The following is a 5,091-nucleotide window of genomic DNA, read 5'->3' on the forward strand; positions in this document are numbered from 1 at the left end:
AATGACGCTGGAATCCAATATCTAATGGCCGATTTTTAGCGAGTCCACACGCCAGGGTGGTTGGGGTCCAGTGCAGCCCCGGCCAGGCCCAGGCCCCTTGGACTGGGCCACAGGAGGACACAGAGGAGGGTCCCGGCCCCCACGGTAGCGGTGCGGGCAGTTCTCCAAGGGCTTGGGTGTTTTCCAGAGGGAGGAGATGGAGGGGACTGATTTCTTCAGCGCCCCACAAACCACGCCACCCCACCCCACCCATGGGACACATCCCGAGAGAGAGAGAGACGCCCCATACACTGGCTCCCCTCCCCCGTGCGCTGTGCCCCAGCCCTGGCCCGGGGGAATAGGCGGCCGCCGGGCCACAGGGTGGGGGGCGCAGCTGAAAGGGGTTGTGGGGGAGGGCCGCCCCTGGCTGGGGTCAAAGGGCGAGCGCCCCGCCCCTCCCGCCCGTGCGCAGTCTGCGGCCCCGGCGCGCTGGGGGTGGGGGGCGGGGAGGTGAAGGAGGCCAGGCGAGGAGAGGAGGGGGGCTTGAAGGTCTCCACCTTGGCGGGTCCAGCCGTGGAGGCGCATCTTGTGTGAGTGTGAGTGAGTGAGTGAGTGTGAGTGTGAGTGTGTGTGTGTACAGAGACAGCCCCCAACCCCGGCCCGCCGCTCCCTGCCCGCCCCGCCTGTCACCCCCCGTCCCTGGGAGCCCGCGGGACCCGGCCGGCGAACTCAACAGGCCCGACCCGGCGCGGGGCCTGGGGCGGGAGGAGGCGGCGGGGAAGCGCAGAGAGGCTCGGCTTCTTGAGCGGGGCAGGGGCGCCCTCCGCCGTCCACGGCCACACCACCCCGAACGCGCCCGATCCCGTCTGGTCTCGGAAGCTAAGCAGGGTCGGGCCTGGTTAGAACTTGGATGGGAGACCGCCCGGGAATACCGGGTGCCGTAGGCTTCTTCTTTTTTTTTTTTGCCTCTGGTTCTGTCGCGTTTCTGGGAGTGCGGGGGCGGCCCGGGGTGGGGGTGACCCCCACCCTCAGCGCCCGCCGCGGTGCCTGGCGCCCCAGCCCGCGCCGTTGGGCCTCCTCTTGTCCCGAGCCGTGACACCGCCGCCACGCGGCAGCATGCGTGGCTTCTGGACAGTCAGGTCTCAGACCAAAGGTCTGCTCTGTGGGAGCCGACACGCTGGAGGAAACCTTGAGAGTCTGAGAGGGGAGGGAGTTCCAGAAGAAGGCCAGGATGTCATTTTGAGGGAGTATGTGACCAGAACTCCTCCCGTTGCTTTTGGGGTTCTATGGGCTACACGTAGGAATCTTTGGTGGTGGCACCTGATGTTCGGGGATCCGGAGTCACACCCAGACCTGCTCCACAGGCCTCCTTTTACTTTTCTCTTCGGATTCATTTTTTTTTTTTTTTTTTTGAGACAGAGTCTCGGTTTGTTGCCCAGGCTAGAGTGAGTGCCGTGGCGTCAGCCTAGCTCACAGCAACTTCAAACTCCTGGGCTCCAGTGATCCTTCTGCCTCAGCCTCCAGGGTAGCTGGGACTGCAGGCATGCGCCACCATGCCCCGCTAATTTTTTATATATATATCAGTTGGCCAATTAATTTCTTTCTATTTATAGTAGAGACGGGGTCTCGCTCTTGCTCAGGCTGGTTTTGAACTCCTGACCTTGAGCAATCCGCCCGCCTCGGCCTCCCAAGAGCTAGGATTACAGGCGTGAGCCACAGCGCCCGGCCGGATTCATTATTTTTAAAAAGTGTCTCTTATCTCTATTATTGCATTTTCTTTTCTCTCTCTTTTCAAGCAGATGATGGGAGTCCAAGTATTAAGGTGACATGTGTTGCCCGTGCCCCCCTCCCCCCCCCCGTGTTCTTATTCATTTACCTCTCATGTTGTTCCAGCATATTGTGGGGGCACCAATGTTAAGGTCGGGTGCGTTGCCCTCTCCCAGCCTCCCCCCTCGGGTCAGAGCTTCAAGTGCGCCCATCCCCCAGTCGGTGCGTACCCACCCCATTCCTAATGGATGTGTATGCCCATCCCCTCCCCCCACCCGCCCGACACCCACCCGAAGAAGGTGATTCCTCTGTGTCCACTTAGGTGTCCATCGGTTCGTACCCATTTGCTGGTGAGCGCGAGCACGTGGTGCTCGTGTGTCCATTCTTGGGATACTTGGCTTACTGGAACGGGTTCCAGCTCTGGCCAGGAGAACCACGAGAGGTGCCCCCTCACCGCTGCTCCTCATAGCCGAATAGCACTCCGTGGTGTCCACGCGCCACATTTTATTTACCCACTCGTGGGTCGATGGGCACTCGGGTGGCTTCCAGGTCTTTGCGATTGTGACTTGTGCCCTGACACTAACCCTAACCCTTACCCAGCCCGTCTCCTCCACGGCCCCTGCCTGACTGACTCCTTCCCGCCCGGCCTATCACCTGTCACCGTCCTCTGCCCCTGCCTGACACGCTCGTCCCCGCCCGGGCCGTCACCGTCCTCGGCCCCTGCCTGACGGGGCTCCTCCGTCGCCTGGGCCTTCCAAGGGCTTGGTGTGGACGCTGGTTCCAGGACGCCCTCCCAGGAACCCGGTAGCAGGGCGGCCGCAGCGTCTCGTGCAACCCAACCGTCCGCCGGCTGGCCGCCGTTGCTAAGTGGCCTGCGGGGGACGTGCTCCCGCTGTGCCGTGGGGGCCCAGCCTGGTGTCTTCTCTGAGGCCCCGCGGCTGCCGCTCCCCGCAAGGGGATAGCCGCGGAGGTGGGGACCGCCTCCTCATGGGGACGTATACCCAGCTCTCCACGTCGGATTCCGGGGCTCTCTGTCCTGCCAGAAGGCCCAGCTGGCCTGCGGGTCCTTAGAGTGGCAAAAACATCCGAAAACTGAGATTGAGGGTCCGGTGGGTGTCTGCACTTTTGTGCTGGGCACCCCAGGGAGGCCCGGGGGCTGGCTGGACAACGTGGTCTGCTGGGCTGGGGGGGGGGTTTGGAGGAGCAACTGATGCCCTTTGCACTTTGGGTAGCAAGTGTCTGAGGTGTCTCTGGGCCCTGTGCCATGTGGGGGCGAGGGCGGGGTGGGAGGAGGAGGAGGAGGAGGAGGAGGAGGAGGAGGAGGTGGGAAGGGCCGTGGCCTGCAGTGGTGTTCCCCGGGGTGGCACAGCATGTGGCTTCTTCCACGGGATGCTTGGCCTGGGCTCCCTGCACCTGGGCCTTTGGAGGACTGGCCCTGTGCTTGCCAACACTTCCTGCAGGGACCCAGAGCTGGGAGGTTGCATCTCTCAGCCCTGGGTCGGGCAGAGCCCCAGCGGGCCATGCCCACAACCTCTCTCAGCAGGGGTCCCCCAGAAGGCTCCTTTGGGACCAGGATTCTCTTGCGGGTGACTCTTTAAGGTCTGGCCCCTGGATGGAGGGGCACCAGGAGTAGAGGAGCAGGAAGGGGAAGGGGGTGGCCATGCGAGGGGACACTTTCAGGCCAAGTCCCAGCTTCAGTCTGATCCTCCTGGGAACCCCGGGGTGGACATCACACCTCCTGGTTGCCCCGCTCTGAGACAAGGAGCCGGGCTTCGCATTCCCACAGCAGCCAGTCGTGGGCTGAGGACACCTGGGGCGTTGGGAACTCCCTGGCTTCTCCTTGGTTTAACATCTGGAGCTGCTTGTGAATTGTGCCGCCACACACACCCGAGTGCAGGTGTCTTCTGCACAGACTGCGGGCCTCGCTCTTCTGAGTGCCGCTAGCTCGCGACCCACCCACTGGTGAACCTGGTCAGGGTACTTTCTCTCAGGGGCAGACTCTGATCCGGGCGGGCTACCGGTGTCTCTGTTTGCTCCTTTCTTTCTTCCACTTCGGGAAAGGCTTCCTTACTGGGTGTGGAAATCTCCTATGCCTTTCCTCGCCTATTCTGTCAGCTCTAAAATTCTCTTTCGGTTGCCACCCTCACAGATGGATTAGGAAACTCTTTGCGGTGCACTCATTAGTGAAATGACCTCAATGACGCTGGAATCCAATATCTAATGGCCGATTTTTAGCGAGTCCACACGCCAGGGTGGTTGGGGTCCAGTGCAGCCCCGGCCAGGCCCAGGCCCCTTGGACTGGGCCACAGGAGGACACAGAGGAGGGTCCCGGCCCCCACGGTAGCGGTGCGGGCAGTTCTCCAAGGGCTTGGGTGTTTTCCAGAGGGAGGAGATGGAGGGGACTGATTTCTTCAGCGCCCCACAAACCACGCCACCCCACCCCACCCATGGGACACATCCCGAGAGAGAGAGACGCCCCATACACTGGCTCCCCTCCCCCGTGCGCTGTGCCCCAGCCCTGGCCCGGGGGAATAGGCGGCCGCCGGGCCACAGGGTGGGGGGCGCAGCTGAAAGGGGTTGTGGGGGAGGGCCGCCCCTGGCTGGGGTCAAAGGGCGAGCGCCCCGCCCCTCCCGCCCGTGCGCAGTCTGCGGCCCCGGCGCGCTGGGGGTGGGGGGCGGGGAGGTGAAGGAGGCCAGGCGAGGAGAGGAGGGGGGCTTGAAGGTCTCCACCTTGGCGGGTCCAGCCGTGGAGGCGCATCTTGTGTGAGTGTGAGTGAGTGAGTGAGTGTGAGTGTGAGTGTGTGTGTGTACAGAGACAGCCCCCAACCCCGGCCCGCCGCTCCCTGCCCGCCCCGCCTGTCACCCCTCGTCCCTGGGAGCCCGCGGGACCCGGCCGGCGAACTCAACAGGCCCGACCCGGCGCGGGGCCTGGGGCGGGAGGAGGCGGCGGGGAAGCGCAGAGAGGCTCGGCTTCTTGAGCGGGGCAGGGGCGCCCTCCGCCGTCCACGGCCACACCACCCCGAACGCGCCCGATCCCGTCTGGTCTCGGAAGCTAAGCAGGGTCGGGCCTGGTTAGAACTTGGATGGGAGACCGCCCGGGAATACCGGGTGCCGTAGGCTTCTTCTTTTTTTTTTTGCCTCTGGTTCTGTCGCGTTTCTGGGAGTGCGGGGGCGGCCCGGGGTGGGGGTGACCCCCACCCTCAGCGCCCGCCGCGGTGCCTGGCGCCCCAGCCCGCGCCGTTGGGCCTCCTCTTGTCCCGAGCCGTGACACCGCCGCCACGCGGCAGCATGCGTGGCTTCTGGACAGTCAGGTCTCAGACCAAAGGTCTGCTCTGTGGGAGCCGA

At 64.1% G+C, this 5,091-nt stretch overlaps 2 pseudogenes; both read left to right on the plus strand.

The window, feature by feature from the left end:
- Positions 1-807: 807 nt before the first annotated feature.
- Positions 808-926, plus strand: LOC142870106 (uncharacterized; annotated as a pseudogene).
- A 3,821-nt stretch (positions 927-4,747) lies between these two features.
- LOC142870107 (uncharacterized) lies at positions 4,748-4,866 on the plus strand (annotated as a pseudogene).
- The last annotated feature ends 225 nt before the right edge of the window (positions 4,867-5,091 follow it).

This window comes from Microcebus murinus, chromosome 3, assembly GCF_040939455.1.
Source record: "Microcebus murinus isolate Inina chromosome 3, M.murinus_Inina_mat1.0, whole genome shotgun sequence".
NCBI lineage: Eukaryota > Metazoa > Chordata > Mammalia > Primates > Cheirogaleidae > Microcebus > Microcebus murinus.